At 36.2% G+C, this 18,255-nt stretch overlaps 1 pseudogene; it reads right to left on the bottom strand.

The window, feature by feature from the left end:
• Nucleotides 1-3,847: 3,847 nt before the first annotated feature.
• Nucleotides 3,848-17,123, bottom strand: LOC129773234 (interferon-related developmental regulator 1-like; annotated as a pseudogene).
• Nucleotides 17,124-18,255: the final 1,132 nt, after the last annotated feature.

Genomic DNA, 18,255 nt, shown 5'->3' with positions numbered 1-18,255 from the left:
GAACCGATCGACATGAAAATTGGTTTGTAGGAGTTTTTGGGGCCGGGGAAGGTTTTCGTGATAGTTTGAGACCCCTCCCCCCTCTCTGAGGGGGGGCTGCCATACAAATGAAACGCAAATTTCTGCATTACTCGAGAATCAATCAAGCAAATGAAACCAAATTAGGCATATGGAGGTTGAAGGGTGCAGTAAATGTTTCTATGGTTGTTAGATTCTCCACCCCCTTCTCTAAGGGGGAGCATTTCTGCACTACTCGAGAATTAATGAAGCAAATGGAACCAAATTAAGTATATTGAGGTTTTAGGAAGGGTATGAGAAATGTTTCTATAATGGTATGACACCCCTCCCTCCTCTGGAATGGAGAGGGGGTCCCATAAAAATATTACACATATTTAAACCAAAAATATTTCAACCAAACATGACAATTGAAAATTTTCGGAAAACTCTGAATGAAAATTGAAAATTCGGAAAATTAAATTCCCATATGTTCCACAATTACATAGTGACAAGTGCTGTTAGTCCATTTGATGTTTGCGCTAGCGAAATTGACAAATGAAACACAAATTTCTGCATTACACGAGAATTAATCAAGCAAATGGAACCAAATTTTGCATGTGGAGGTTTTAGGGTGCAAGAAATGTGTTTACGGTGGTGAGACACTCCACCCCCCTCCTAAGGGGGAACTGCCATACAAATGAAAGACAATTTCTGCATAATTAGAAAACTATTCAAGCAAATGGAATCAAATTTGTCATGCGAATGTTTTAAAGGACACGAAACATTTCCATGGTGAATAGACACTCCTCCCCTCTCTTCGAGTGGTGGGGGGGGGGATTGCCATACAAATTTCTGCATAATTCAAGAACTAATCCAGCAAACTGAACCAAATTTGGCATGAGGAGGTTTTAGGGGGCAAGAAACATTTCTAAGGTGGTTCAATAAATGTTTCTATGGTGGTTATTCTCTCCACCCCCCCTTTCTAAGGGGGGCTGTCATACAAATGAAACACAAATTTCTGCATAACTCGAAAACTAATCAAGCAAAATTTGGGATGTGAGGGTTTTTGGGTATGAGAAATGTTTCTATGATGGTATGACACCTCTCCAAACATGACAATTGAAAATTTTCGGAAAGTTCTGAAGGAAAAAGGGAAAATTCGTAAGAAAACGTGAATGTTTGAAGGTATTGATAACCAAAAACAAATTTTGGGCGGGCGAAGTTTGCCGGGTCAGCTAATAAGCAATAAATTCTGTCACAAGGACTAATTACAGTCATATGCTCTGGAGCATTAAGGAGAAATGTGAGTTGAAGAAAATATGAAATATTACTTATGTTTTTTACGCGGAAAGGAAAAATCCGCATTAATTGAAAAATCCCCATAAAGAACCGCGTTGTACTGTTATTTTGTAAGCTTGTCAAATCAGCCATATTTTACAGAGCCATTGTGAGCTTTAATGTACGGATACTTCAATTTAATGATACGTTTTTTCAGACAATCTTGCTGGTACATTTTGGATTCCATAGTCTTGTTTGTCATGAATGTCTGTATTTTTTTTATCTGTAATTTTAGGTTCGCTTGTCTCTCAACTGGATGGATGGATTCCGTTATCGTTCTGAAGAAAATGGACTAGGGAAATCTGATGCTGCGAAACTGTGATTAAATCGATGGATTCTTGTGGCACGAAATCCGATTTGGGCAGTAAATCATCAGCGCGCGAATGTTGAAAGGAGTGATTCCCATAGCTAAAATTTTGGAACACAAAATATTATATACCTTACGATTATCTCATTGCCCAAACGGCTAAACTCAATTTACAAACCTGGATTTGTCATTAAAAAAAATCGAATCGTCGTTGCATCGTGTGACTTTAGCGGGCCCATCAACGCGACATCTAACGGTTGAGTTCTGTGCGATATATGTATGTGATGAAATCGAAACGATCCGGAGAATGTTTTGACGTAACATGCATGTATTTCAACTCGTAAAACAGGCAACGATTCTATGGAACAAAGATAAAGTCAAAACTACTTTTGATATGACTTAATTTCAATGACTTGCACACCAATCGAATCAGATTCTCTAATATTCGTTTGATTCGCTATACATTCTGATTGCCCAATTCGTAAACGGTTTAAATTAACGAAAATTGGAAGCATTCTCATTTTATCATACATTTTTTCGCCAATAAACCCGATTCATGGCTGCAGTTCTCCAACTCCCGGCTGCACCGATTCTTGCCAGGTCCTGCTCCACTTACTGATGGCTTTTTCCGATCAATCATTTGATTTTCGTGAACTCGATCATTGTTTCCGGGTTCAAAGTGGCATCAAAGAGCAGCGATTCTCAAACGGGATGTAAAGAAGGTATTATCCAGTAGTGAGAGGTATTATCAAGTAGTGAGTTTTATTGCACTCTAAATCAATACAGTGGTGGAAATAAATATAAAGGCTGGCGTCTGTGTAGCGCTCACAGGGTCACTCGTGTGCGAGATGGAAAATGAAAGGTGGGAAGATTTTTTAAATCTGTGACGTCACAGATTTTGTTTATGTATGTTACTTTTCTTATAGTAGCCCACTATATAGGAAAAGTGTTGTTATTAGAAGTAAAAATAAGCAAATGAAATGAACGATCTATTTTTTTCCCTAAATCAATGCTAGCGTTCAAAATCATAAGGTCCCGACATTCTAACAGAAACTGAAATTTCAATATTTTTGAAGTGTTCTAAACTTAATTTCAATTCAATTTTACTTCTCGTTACGTCGACCAAAAACGTTAACGAACAAAGTCAGAGTTACACAATCTTTTGTTCCTTTGACGGATAAACATTTGACAGAGCATGGGAAAAAGGTTGCAAGTTATTTCATGGGAATGAACTTGAAAAATAAATTTAATTGACTCCGTATAACTTAAGGTGGCCGTACACTGTTTGTCTGGAGGTCAAATATTTGACACTTTTTGACAGAAAAAATTTAGTCAAAATTTAGTACAAATTTCATGTTTGACAAAAATATTTTACAACCATAATTACACCTATTTGTTTTTGTCAAAAATTTGACATAAAACTATTTGGCGAAATACAGCTATTTGGAATGAATGACAAACACGGTTATCACATAGTACACTGTTCGTCGAGTCGGATAATATTTTGTGTGCGTCCGCTGTCATTGACGCATTGTCGTCATGTCGCTGTCAAAATATGTTTAAGTGAAAATGGCTACTGCAACTGAAGACGTCATATGGTGCTAGGGCAGTTGTCCTAGCTGCTGCACTTAGGATAATTGCAAAGGATCAGAAAAAACGAAAGGGGTCCATAAACGCAGCATGTGAATGAACGAGTGGATCAAAAAGCGCGAAACGCGATTTCACGTGAACTGGCCCGAGATCTACGAAATGAGTATGCACAGATATGAAAGAACTTCTTTCGTAAGGAGTTTGAAGATTTCGATTATCTTCTTTGGTTACACTCTTAATTGAAAAAGAGAATACGCAAATGCGGAAAGCGATGTGCATTGACATTAAGATTTTTGGCAACTGGAGACAGTTTCACGTCATGACAGTATCTTTTTAAAATCCCGAGAACAACTGTGTCCCATATTGTTCCCAAGGTACCGAAATGCTTTTTTCATAGCCATGAAGAATGAGTCTGTGAAAATATATTTATTTTGTTCTGAGCCTCTATTTCTGTGTACTTTGTACTAATCATATATCCAAGAAATTTTTATTTTTATTATTCAAATTTAATTTATTACATTGTGTTCTTTCGGATAGAGATGATTATTATAAAAAAAAAACTATCGCACACCTATGTACATATATACATATACACATACACATATCGACCCAGGTTTAATTGATAACGGCCGAACGCTTGTCACGGCCGGCTGGTGATTGTGCGCATCTTGAAGGCAGCATGAACTTTTTTTTCGCCTTGCCCATTCTGGTGTTGCCCTGGACGTCGTCCAATCGGATCCCCAGCAGCAGCACATCTCACAGAAAGCCGATCTCCGACAGATGCACGTTCATTCCGAAATCCAGCGCGTTCCGGAGACAGATTTACTTATAGTGGAGAGTAGAGGTGGGCAAAACGGTTCACTTTAATGAACCGTTCAGTGACCAACCGTTCACTTAAGTGAACTAGTTCTTTTGAGCAGTTCACTCACTCTTTTGTACAGTGGCGGGATATGACCGATATTTGTTAGAAATAACTTAGCACAATAGAAAATCAAACTTTGATTTTGAAATTTGAATTTTGTTTGAGTCGTTATTCATTATTTTCAGCATGAACTAGCATTGTGCTGCTTTGCTTACGATGTATTGCAATAAATGCTATAGCAAAACTGTACCCAAACCGCGAACGTCCATCTCAAAATTATCGAGCACAATATGATATAATATAAAACATATTTCATATTAGCGACGCGAATTTTACTGTTTAGCAAGACTGTTTAAATCAACTTTCAGCTTTCAACTATATTTTATAAGTGAGGTAGATTGGCATAACAACTTACTGAAATAAATACCCTGAACTCCAAAATATGAAATTTAATAAATAATTTAACAATCCAATTTAAAACCATCGTATCCTGAACGCAACATAAAAAACGCAACAAGCGTTTTTTATGAAGCGACAATACCGACATATTATTTTTGTTGTTTCATGGGGCTATCGTTTGTTTCCATTCGTTAATTTGAGAACTATTTACCTTGCAGCACCATTCATCTATCACTCGTTCGTTTTCTTTCCTCTTACGCACCGCTTATTGTACACAGTTCGTTCTGAACTGCATGCACAGTTCTGCCAGCGGTCAGTTCGTTCTGAACTGTATCATCAGTTCATCATTCACCGTACACAGTTCGTTCTGAACTGGGTATACAGTTCATATGAACTGTTGCCCAGCAAAAAAGAACGGCAGTTCGTTCACTCTTTTGGGTGAACTCGTTCTTTTGATCAGTTCATGAACGGTTTGCCCATCTCTAGTGGAGAGACCACATGCCCAGCAGCAGTTTTCTTGCCGAACTTGATGCAAATCTCCGGCAAGATGTTTTCCTCCAGATAGCGGTGGACGTCGCGAAAGGTCGCACGCTGCACCTTGCGGTCAGGTTAAGCGCGATACTTGTGGGCATCGGTGGCCAACTTCCTTGTGGCTTCGATCAAATCGGAGAGTTCTTCGCGAAGGAAGCCGTCATCGTGAAAGCTGCTACTATCCATGATGAGTGCGGTGGTTTCCCCGGCAGTCATTCTTACGTCAAACTGGGAACTCTGTAGTAATCCCCCGAGGGAACTAGCGTGAGAAGTAGGACCCGAGCGCTGAGAGCGTAACTGTGAACGGCAGCGGCATTGGAACCGCTCGAACGTCTCTTTTGCAATACCTGCTGGATAAGATTCCTTCGAAGCTCTTCACCAGGTACAGCAAGTCTCCAATATCATCCGAACCATGGAAATTGAGCAAACCCTAAACCATACAGCACTTGGTCCGCACATCCTGCTAGACGGCGGTATCGTGTGCGACCGCTAACAGAACCGGCTTCAGCACCTTGATCAGCTCGTTAATATCGTTGACTTTCTCGAGCTGGATCACAAACATGATGCGTGCAGCCCACGCTTGTTCGGTTCCCTTGCCCTTCTTAATGGACTACTCGATCGCATCCACTAACGAGAAGTTAATCTTGAATAAGAAAATAAACTTATAGAGAAAATTACGAACATACCTTCCTGCCATATTGCGAAATATAGAACTAATGTTTACTATCGAGCATGAATGCCAGATATACAGAATAATATGTGCTGCACCAATTTTTAATAATTCTTAGGCCTAACATTCATTGATTAATTTCAATGGGGTAGTTGGAATTAGAGGAATTACAATCTCAGCTGAGTAATTTAGGTAGAAAATACACGATACACAGATTATCACAGATTTTTCAACAATAAGTTAAAATAAAAAGATCTGGCATCGCTTTAGGCAGTTTTATTTGCCACTTGCCACTTTGTTTGCCATTTTTCAATTATCAACATTGGTAAACAATGCCAAACATCAAAAATACCAAATATTTGATTGAAATATTTAACGTACGTCAGTACATTGTTTGACAAATTGGTCTAAAAAAGTTTAAGCAAAGAAGTACTAAATATTTGCTCGTCGTGTTTTGTGTCGAAAATATTTGATCAGTACACGTTGACCAAATTTTATCTGTCAAAAAGAGTCAAATATTTGGCTTCGGTCAAACAGTGTATGAGCACCCTTAGATTGAGACAAAAAGTTTTCCGCTTGCGTCTTAGTTTTAGACGACTGAAGTTTTCAGCACCCTAATTGTGAAAAAGTAATTACAATTGCTGACAAAAGTCAAACTTCCATGAAGTTACTCTTGAATCCATACATAGTAGACATTAGAATACTATTTCTGAAATCAAAGAAAAAATTAAACATTTTAGTTCGTGATATGTTCTGATTTTTTCCATAATGCGAAAAATATGAATTGGAAATTTGTAATTAGCTTTTGTATATCCTCTTTCAACGTTATTCGATGACACATTCAATTTTGTACCATTTGAGTAACTGACTGGTATGCCTGGTATGTGAACTTCCTATCTTCCTGGCTACTAACACAATCAAAATTTAACACAACCAAAACCCGTGAATCTTCCCACCTTCTATTCTTCATCTCGACTCGTGTGCTGAATATGGTGACCGGAATAAATCGCCACAGTAAACAACTGCAACAGAAACAACCGCTTAGAAAAAGTGTAGTAGGCTAGAAATATTTGGCGCGGGAAAAACATCATGTGCCTCACATTTCTATTATAAATTTATTCTCTTGTTCTCGTTTTTCGAAATTTATTCTGAGGACAATGTAATGGGGACGAAGTCCCCATTTGGCGAGGATAAGGAATCGAGGCGGCCCATGCCGCCAAGATGACGCAATCCGAGTCCACCGCCGACCCGCCGTCGGAAGCGGCGGTGTCTCGCACGCAAACCTGGGATCCACTGATTGCCCGGTTAGTTTGAAACATAGGATACGATCCTTTAGCAATGTCCGACCGAGCTCTAGCGAGCGTCGGACGGTATACGTCTGCCCGGGGCGTTACGTTTGCCTGGGGCGATACGTTTGCCCGGTTAATTCTTGTTTTGAAATACAATACCGCGCCACAATATTTATAGCCTACTACACATTTTATAAGCGGTGGTTTCTGTTGCAGTCGTTTTCTGTGGCGATTTATTCCGGGAACCGCTGAATATTATGTTATCGTGTGTAATACATTCAGGTGGTATGTGTCCATTCTGATGACGAGTTTAGGCAACAAATCGATTCGTTTAGTGTAATTGTGTAAGTGTTATAGTGGTAAACCCTCATTTTCGGCTGGAAATAATTATAAAAGCAGAAAAGATATTTCAACGAGAATATTCTTTACCATTAGAAATCGAAAGAAAGGTAATGTTATATAATAATTGACACATACTAGTTGCTATTTCATGTAAACTTGCGTTTGCTTTCGTATGTTTTTGAAAATGCCTTGTGGAAAACAACTGGCTGTAGATGAAATTGCAAAAATTACGACCTGAAATTCACCTCGGCAACAGGCGAGTCGCCAAAAAAAATGAATCGTTCACCCACTCCGGCGGTAATGAGCGTACTCTGGTGGTGAATAAAAGAAAAAATGTTCTAGTAATGTAGTAACGAACGTCAGATGCCGAAAACCCAAAATATCTGTGTTTTTTAAAGAAAAAGTTTTGTTGTTTTTGAAATCTCGAAAATATTTCATGTGTGTCTTTTGAAAAATCATTAAAAATCGAATAGTGAGCCGATTTTAAAAATTAAAGTTGATTTGGATCTAGAAATCGATGTTCTTTAACGAATTCGAGTAAGTGTATCGAGATGTCAATCACAAATTTCATAGATTTCATTTCAAAGTGAAAATTCGGTGTGCGGATAATTTGGCACCCCAATGTAAACATAGTGTTAATGATATACTATGCTAAGTATTGCATGTCCATGCAGCAAAATTTTACTTTACTTTATTTTTTTAGTTAGAAATAAATCGAGATGAAATTTGTTCACTTGAAAAAATCATTTTTTGTTCATCTTTGTTTTATGAAACTGCATGCTTTTTCGTCAAAGTTGAGTTAATTTACGTAAGATGTACTTGTACTTGTGTACTTCACTTCTATTTTGTATGAAAATGTCAAAAAAAAAGCATTTTTCAGTTATTTCAGGACGATTCTTTTAATTTGAAAAAATGAAAAAATGGGGTTCCAAATTTATACCCAGGCATCTCGGGTACTCGAATTTGAGTTGTTTCACTTCTATGGTCAAAGCTCCTAGCCAAATCAAGAATTTTGAAATCGGTTTGCGGGGAAATGTCCGCAATAGATCCCTTCATAAACTGACGTAATATGAAGAAATTCCGAGCATTGGCCAAAAGCTATGTCCAAAAAACAAAATGGGGTACCAAATTTGTACCAGTTCCTTTACTGACAATTTCGTGAAACTTGGTGATAATTATGGCAAAAACGTCACTCTGGCCGAAAAGCTATCATCTCAAAACGAAATCGTACAGAAATTCTTCGAGAAGCAACCTGACAGTAAATGAATTCTACAGGAACGAAAGCCAAACTACAGCTTCCCGTAACTGCATGACGTTACATTTTGCAGGAGAGCGAGTTTGCCGTTTGGAAGAAAAGACAATCAAAACCTCGTTTGACCGAACATCATGAAAAGATTCGAGAAGAATTTGTTCGAAAACATATCGCGTGTGGTACAAACAAAATATTTTTTTTCCAAAAAAAATCATTAAATTTAATTTGGATATTCCAGATGGGTTCCAGCATTATTGGCATGGTTTGCGTAATCGTAATGAGGTTAGAATGAGTCGGATTTTCGTAGGAGGATCGGTGAAGGTTTGGAGCACATTTTGCTGATATGATAAACTACCAATTGTTTATGTTTCGAACAAGAGGAACAAAAAATACTACATAGACAGGCTGGAAGAAGTTATAATTGATGCTGCAGAAGAGCTTGTTCGTGAATTTTGTATTTTTCAGTAAGATGATGCTTCAATCCACGCATCCAGGCACACTAAGCAATCCAATTACAATATCGTTGTTTTGGATTGAGCTGTTATCTTACCAGATCTCAATCCGATTGAGAAACCCTGGGGAATTATGTCCTGAAACATTTATCGTATGGGACGTCAATTTCAGAATTTCTCACAACTGAAACAAACCATAAAGGTGGAATGGTGGAAAATCGACGAAGGAGTTCTAAGAAGTCTTGCTAGTTCGATGCAAAATCGATTGATTGAAGTCTTGAAAAAAGTGGAGGCGTTATATAATATTAATGTTTTCAAATAAAACCCTTTGAGGTATATATGTACAACAAAAAGGTACTTTCATAATTATTTCCATCATGTTTTCCTACTATCTTTCGTTATTCTAGAACAGGGGTTCTCAAACTGTTTTGAGCAAGAGACCTCTTTTCCAAAATTAAGTCATACCTTAGACCCCCTTAGCCAAATTTCTTTGAAAATCCTATCTTTAGTTTTTTTTCTTACTGAATAATTATTAATTTGAAAACCATAAGTGTTGAAGGTAACTATAATACAGAAAAAAATATTTTCTTATCATACTCAAAAAAAAAAGCGATAAAATTTAGTAAATATCAAGTGTAATAAATAATTATTAATACAAATTATTCACAAACTATATTCTAATCGCAAACCAATCTATCCACAGCTATCAAAATATCAAAATACGGTTCAATATTGGTTGGTTAAGGCCCTAAATCTCCGCGTTCGTTGATTTTCAAATGGTTCCTTCGGTTTCGTGTAGTTTGTAACCATAATTAAGCCTTTTTCGACAAAGTATGATGATGGAAAAACGAGAAGGTATTTTTCAGCAATATCTCACATCGTAGGATACTGTTTTTCAATGTTTCGTTATAACTAGAACATATGACAACCTTGGTTGTACTCCTGCCTCATCTGTACTAATGATAATGAACTTTGCTTGCATTATCACCTTGGCTCATTTCATGGATGTGATATAGCACTGATTTATTGTTTTTAATTTTTTAATTTTTTTTATTTATTAATTTTGAAGATCTAAAAACATTTTAGTAAAATTCTTGCGTAATGCGTCCAACTGAGAGACATATGATAATATAACATGGTCTTGAAGTTTTTGTGATAATTTTGACAAATGCGGAAACTGTGAATATTCTCCTCTGCTGAAATTTTGTTTTGAAAGTTTTTGCAAAAGGGCCGATATTATAAATATTGTTTCAATCAAGTTGAAATCGTCACCCTGCAGCTGAAACACAGATTCAAAAAAGATGGAAAACTTACTATGCGAAAGACCTTTGGTGGTCAGCGAACTCCAGTGTGTAGAATTAGCCGAGTAAAGATTTCCTCGTTTTTCTCATATAGCTGAGCAAATGATCGAGTGTTTAAATAAATGCTTCGAAGGTTTTTGATAGCATTCATAACATATAGTAAAGACTGAAGCTATCTAGGGCTCAGATTTTTTGCTACTGAATGCTGTCTGTGAATCACGCAGTGAATGGCCAGTACCTTACGCAATTGTAACTTTGAGTGAGCTGTAAAACCACGATGACGACCAACCGTTGATGGTGTACCATCAGTCTCAATGTTCTTCCATGGAATAGCTTTTTCGGTAAAAAAACCGATCGATTCTCCTCTGGTATCAGTCTTCATATATGTAGCAAAAATAATTTCTTGGCACATGTTTTCATCTTTGATACATAGAACATACCCAAACAACAACGTTTAATTGCTGGGTAATGTAGACTCATTCAGCTGTAGAGAAAATATATTGGTCTATAATAAATTGGATAGCATTTTTCCCTTTTCGCGACCCATCTCAAGTTTCCTGAAATGATAAAAAAAAATCAATCACTTTATTCTAGTTCACTTCATTTAGCTATGTGAATACCTTATAATCTCTTGAATTAAATTAGAAGATGAATACATTATCATTCAAGCTCCAACGCATTTCAAAACGCATATAAACTTGCAACGTAAGGACAAGCTTGTTATACAGTAAAATATAGAGAGCATGTTTGGAAATGAATTTGATGATGACTTTCTTCGTGTTAAATCGCGTATATGTTTAAAATACAGCGAAATGTTAAACATGCCTGGAGACCTCGTGCGCTCAAACACATTATCTTAAACGAACCTGTTCACGTTTTTTTACTTGCCGAATTTTTCATCTTGTACTTTTTGTACTTTTTTATATTCATCTTGTGCACACTCATCGTCTTGTTGAGTTTTTAAAATTACAGCAATAATATTTTCTACTTGGATATTAGTCATTCTCATGATTGCCACACATATGAAGTATTTTGTATTTTACAGATTTTTCGCCAAATTTTAGATACAGAATCAGTATATACAGAATTACAGATTTTCTGCAAAGATACAGAATTTAAAAATATTTTTTCAAATTCAAATTTAAATGTTAAATTAATTACAGTTCATTTTCTCTGCCTACCTTCTTACTAATAAACTTTGTTTTTTTTATCTTTAAGTCATGAAGATATGTACCTTGACTTATAAAATTCTCCATTCCTGCTCAGGATGTTTTTGGACACTTCTTGATAATTCCACATTCATCAGCGTGTGTTGAGTGAATATTCTCGCTTCACAATGCCAACAAAACAAAGTTCTGAAATCGGTTGGCTTCCACAATGATGGATTCAATTTTGAAAGCAAAGAATTATGTATCGGCTCAGAGAGGAGCGTCAAGGATGAAATTGGCCGAGAATTTAATAAAAGCAAAGTTCAACAAAACTATCTAGAAACATCACACAAGAAAACTTTTTTTTATGATTTATTTTGTTGTATTGATACGACTTAATATTATATGAATATTTATGCGACTAAAATAAGACAAAATAAATTCAAAATGAAAATAAACCTTTTTCCATTTTTTCCGTTAGTTTTTTGATATAGATGTTTTTTTACTAAAAATTCAGATATACAGATTTATTCAGAAAATTCTACCGGATCAAATGTGGCAACCCTGGTCATTTTTATAACAGGGTGGTTCGAGTAACATAACTTATGGAGCATCTTAAATATAACTTGGATAAGAACTTGTGTTATTTTATAGGGGTCGATATCTAGACCCCGTCGACCCCCAAAATCAATTTCTTTCTCTGTCGACCCCTGGGAAACCAAAATCGACCCCAGGGGGTCGATATCGACCACTTTGAGAAACCCTGTTCTAGAACTATCATCGATTTATGAATAAAACGCAATGTACTTTATCATGTTCACTATATCAGGTAGATAATAACATTTTGAGTTTGAAAACATTGAACTAAATAACCGAATATTAAAAAAAAATCCTCTAAATATTTTTCCACCACTGTAGTCGAGATGATAAACAAATAGAATTTCATAAGATATTTTCATAGTTAAACGCCAACGAGGTGGTCATGTTTTGGGCACTATTATCTACAATATTGTACATTTTGAGCTTGTTTATAATATTTACTTGATAGAAAACTGTGACCGTAACTGAGTTCATTTTGATTCCTAATGAAGTAGTCCAGATATACATACATCCATTCCATGTGAAACCGATATAGTGGTTTTCAGACTTTCGTGAAAAGTGGTAGATTTGTTCTTTATCGCAACAAATTAGACCCGTATTTTTTTCATTAGGGTGCTAATTTCCATTTTAGGGTGGTCCGGAAAATCAATTTTTTCGCCTTTTTCCAAAAATCACTTTTTTCAAAAATTCATCTTTTGAACTACTGCACCGATTTGGCTGATCGACGTATCAATTTAAAGACAATTAGTTGGTTTGTTTTTCAAGAAAAATATTGAAAATTTCAAGCCTACTCGTCTTAGGAGTTGGCAGCACCATCTCAGATAGTAGTGCATTGTTGTGGGTGTAAATACAAGGGTCATTTAAGCAACTTTGCATACTTGAAATATTCGAAAAATAATTAGACTACTTTTTGGAAAAAAACATTTTTTTTCTCTATTTTTTACAAAAATTTATGAAATGTAGGAAATTGTTTAAATTTTCACAAAAACATACCAAAAATTTGTTGTAAAAAAATTTTGCTGACAAAAAAGTTTTTTTTTAAATTAAAATTCATTTCTCTCAAAAATGTATTTTTTAAAATTCCCAAAAATATATATATGAATAGCCCCTACAATTTCAAACAAGTCGTCCATACATCGGAAGATGGGCACTTTTACAGGGAAAAAGTTTTTCGAACAACAACTTTTTCATGTTTAGTAGATTTATAGTTTTATAGTTCTTAGAATATAAGTCATTTTTGTATGAAGACTCCTGAAAAAAAATATGTTTTGCTCGTAATATTTTTGTGTGTAAATTCTCACGTTTGACATGTTCTTGACATATTTCTAAATAGAGAAAAGTTAGTAGAGCATGTAAATAGCGATAATTTATACATACAAATGTTACGGATTAAATACTATTAGTATTTTTTCAAAGAAAAAAAAATTAAAAAGTTGTTGTTCGAACAACTCTTTCCATGTAAATGTGCCCATCGTCCGATGTATGGAAAACTTGTTGGACATTTCAAGGGCTATTTCTATCTTTTTTTTCAGAATTTTAAGAGCATATGTTTTCGAGAAAAATGAATTTCAATTTTCAAAATATTTTTTTTTCAAAGAATTTTTTTTCCAAAATAAATTCCTACGTTCCATTCCACACTTTTTCTTTTCTTAATATTAAGTTTTTTCAACGTTTTTTTCGAAAAATCTTGACTTAAAAACTATAAGATCTACAAAAAGTTGGTCAGAGATTTCCTACATTTTATCCTTTGACAAGAATTTCGTAGGTATCATAGATTTTAAGTAATAAATTTTTGTAAAAAATTAAGAAAAAATTTTTGGCTTTTTCCAAAAAGTTGTCTAATTATTTTTCGAATATTTCAAGTATGCAAAGTTGCTTAAATGACCCATGTCTTTACACCCACAACGTTTTACTGCTACCTGAGATGGTGCTGCCAACGGCCAGTCGAGGTGGCATGAAATTCGTCTATTACACTTGTTAAAAAGTTGAATTTTTGTTTTCGTAATCATTGAATGTATTTTATTTTTGATGTTTTCATGGCTTTGGACTAGAAGGCGCTATATTTTTTCATATTTTTTTTTCTTGAAAGCTGTGAATTTTTTACATAACATATCCAAAAATCAGAGATGTGATTTTATTCGTTTCTAAGTTGTTATTTTTCAAAGTATAAATATATATTTTTATCAAGGCTCGTATGGCGTTAGCCTGGCGGGGCCGGGAGTTCAATATTTTGACAATTTTTCTTATCGTCTATGTTAATAATATGTAACCGATTACCCGCGGTTGGCTCGAGGTTAGTATTACAAGTGTTCTCATCACTAGCCGGCCGAATCATCAGCTCCTGTAGTCAACTGATACCAAATCAAAGTCAACCGTTGGCTAGAAAAATAATTTTTTGCCTTTCTTTCAAAAATGACATTTTCTTATTTTCATAACTTTTGAACTACTTGACCGATTCAGATAGTCAATATATAAAATTGAAGCCAATGATATTAACAATATTAAAATTGCGAAGAAATTGGACTCTAGTCCCATAGATCTAGTCTAGTTGCATAGGAATATTTGACGAATAATGAAAACAAGTTAAATTTGAAGAATCATAACTTAAAAACTAAAACAGACACATCTTTGATTTCTGAATATGTTATGTAGAAAAGAAAAAATATAAAAAAATTTAGCGCCCTCTATCTTTAACCGAGAAAACTTTGAAATACTATCACAATCAATAATTACTAAAAAAAATCTAATTGATTTCGAAATGCAACATTTTTTTTCAAAGAAGACAATATTATTGGCTTCAATTCGATGTATCGGTCATTTAAATTGGTCCAGAAGTTCAAAAGTTATGATTTTCTCAAAAAAGTCTTTCTTGGAAAAAGGAGGAAAAATGTAATATTTGTAATCATCGCTTAAATTAAAAAAATCATATTTCAAGAACGAAAAAAATCACATATCTGATTTTTGGATATATTATGTAAAAAATTCTCAGCTTTCAAGAAAAAATATTTAAAAAATATAGCACCTTCTAGTCCAAAGCCATGAAAACAATTTAATGTATCGATCATCTGAATCGGTTCAGTAGTTCAAAAGTTATGGAATTTTAGAAAAAAAAAATCAGTTTCGGGAAAAAGGCGAAAAAACTGATTTTCGGACCACCTTAAATGAAAATGGGCACCATAATGAAAAAAAAGGGTCTAATATTTTGCGATGAAGATTAAATATGCCACTTTTCACGAAAATCTGAGAACCACTATATCGGTTTGACATGGAATAGCTGCATACTGGGGGCTAGGGAAAAAGTGTTATCAAGTTCAAATAAAAATTGCATCAAATAACCATTCTCATGTTTCATAATAAACTTTCATAATAAACTCTGTCCACACCAGTTGTTTTTTACTATTTCAATTTAAAACTAGGCATACCCATTGTGTTAATGATAACATTATACCCAGTACCTTGGTAAATTCCAAAAGATACGGGAAAACTAAAAGGACCTGAATCGAAGCTTTTCTATCGAAATGAGCTGTAACTGAAGCGTACCGCTTCGAATTGAGGTATTCATTGATTTTTCACGTTCACGTTTGAGTGGTACAATGCTGCTCTTCATACAAGCATGGAAACCAAACAGTGAAGCAAGGATCAAGAAAGTAGTTTTGCTGGAATGGCTCGTTATTACCCCGACTTCAACCAAGTCTAACTAAGTCTAATATAAGCTGTGTTTACGTTCAAATTTTCAATAGACAGTTCAGTACGCTTTGATACAGTACTGTTGCGGTAGCCCATTAGAAACTAAATTATTCGATATATTGTAAACCCTATTTCCAATTTAAAATCACATTGTGGTACTAGATTACACTGCGAGGGAAATATTTCAATAGTTAAATATTACAACAGAAGCTACTCCCACTAAACATTTACTCTCCCGAGATAAATCGCCGAATAATCAAGAAAATTTATAAACCTCAAGGGAGATAATTAATTGTATCCGGTACCAATTCAGCTTCCAGTATAATAAAGATCATCTTCGGAACACGACGAATTTGAGCAGTTACAACCGAAACAACGCTTCAGTATACCTAAAAGGCATGGTCTGTTTGAGGTCTTCGCATCTGGTGAAGGACTGCCCTTCAAGCTCTTGTCGGACGTGCAACCAGCGCCATCAAACATTGTTGCATATAAACGTTGGAACATCGGCTGTTCAAGTTGGTGAACTATTGCAATGGGTTTTCACGCTATTGAAAAACGAACAAATTTGTTTGGGTCCTCAGCTTCCAATACTAAGCAAAACAGTATTTCGGTATGCTGTCGCAGGCGATCACGCAAACCAATCGCCAGTTAAAATAACTGTTTGCAACGCAGCGATCACTATCGATAATCTCGCTGCTGCAGTACAGAAATTTTGGGAGACCGAAAGTTTTGATGATGGTAAGGCATTATCCCTGGAGGAACAACACTGCGAAAATCACTGCCAGAGAACCCATTCCAGAGCCCCTGACGGTCGGTACGAAGTGCGGTTGCCGATTCGTGAAGAAATGTTATCCGAACTTGGAGAGTCATCACCGGTTGCCCATGCATTAATCCCACGCTACATTCTGACTTCTGTAAATTCATGGACGAATATCAGTCGCTTGGACACATGGAAACAGTCGAGCCAGAACCGTCTATTCTCCATTTCTATCTACCTCACCACACTATATTGCGACCTGATAGTTCAACGACGAAGACCCGAGTCGTTTTTGATGGTTCGTGTAAATCAACAAGCAATCTGTCGCTCAACGATATTTGCTACATCGGTCCGACAGTTCAGTCACCTCTTCTCGCCACAAGCTTAAATTTTCGTTGTTACAGCTGATGTCGAAAAAATGTATCGACAAATCAGGGTGCACAAGCTAGATCGCACGCTGCAACAAATATTTTGGAGGAAATCTCAGAGTGAATCATGAGTAAAGACCTACCAACTTAAAACCGTTACCTACGGTACAGCATGCGCACCATTCCTCGCCACCCGTTGCTTGAACCAACTCGCAGATGACGAACAGGATCATTTTCCGTTTGCAGCTCGACTACTTAAGAAATCCTTCTATGTTGACGATTGTTTGGCTGGAGATGACGATAAAGATAGAACGATCGAAAGCTGTAAGCAACTAATTCAACAACAAATCTAGCTCGGTAAAAACCTTCGGATTACTTTGGCATCCACTAATTCATTCTTTTGGATTCAAGGTTCCACTACTTTCACCCTCAATACTAATCACGAAAAGGATAGCACTTTCCGAAATGTCCAGGTTGTTCGATCCCATGGGACTTGTGGGAGCAGTAATCGTGTCCGCCAAAATCTATTTACAGTCCCTGTGGTCGAATTCGTTTACTTGGGATGAGGAGTTATCACTCGGCTATCAAAACTGGTGGGAAACTTTTAGGACTGAAATTCAAGTGCTTTCGACCTTGAAAATAGCCAGAAGAGTACTTATCGACCAGTTTGACCAACTTGGACTACACTGTTTTGCAGACGCCTCCGAGAAGACGTACGGATGTTGCCTGTACGTTAAATCGAATAAAAAGGTAGTGTAGTGGAAATGTAGCTTGCAACCTCCTCATATCAAAGTACAAAGTATTCCCGCTATCGAAACAGTCAACGAATTCACGAATTGAATTGTGTGCAGCTGTCATGGCTGCTCAACCAGCCGACACGGCAAAGAAAAATACTGAACTTTCTTACTCGATCACTTTCTGGTCTGGTTCAAGCATTGTGCTTCATTGGATAGCTTCATTATCTTCAACATGGAAAGTTTATGTCCAATCGGATCGCCGAAATCCATCGTCTCACTCGTGGGAGCGAATGGCGATATGTTCCATCAGAGCAAAATCCGGCTGATCGTATATCTCGCGGCATTTCTCCTGCACAAATACTAGACGATCGACTCTGGTGGGCCACCATTCCCGATGGAACAAAAAGTTCATTGGCCTACCATCATAATCGAACTATCGCCACTACACCATTGCATTCGAAATCAAGAAATTCGGGAAACCGTATCGTTGGTCACAACCTCACCTCCCCTAACATATTCGCTGATAAACAAACATTCGGTTTTGTCTACTCTCGAACGAACGCTCTCATGGATTCGAAGGTTTGTCTTCAATTGCCGCACAAGTTCAGCAAACTGATTAGGTGGTCCG

This window comes from Toxorhynchites rutilus, chromosome 3 (assembly GCF_029784135.1).
Source record: "Toxorhynchites rutilus septentrionalis strain SRP chromosome 3, ASM2978413v1, whole genome shotgun sequence".
In the NCBI taxonomy this organism is placed as follows: domain Eukaryota; kingdom Metazoa; phylum Arthropoda; class Insecta; order Diptera; family Culicidae; genus Toxorhynchites; species Toxorhynchites rutilus.
This window is presented reverse-complemented; position numbering and strand designations above follow the sequence as displayed.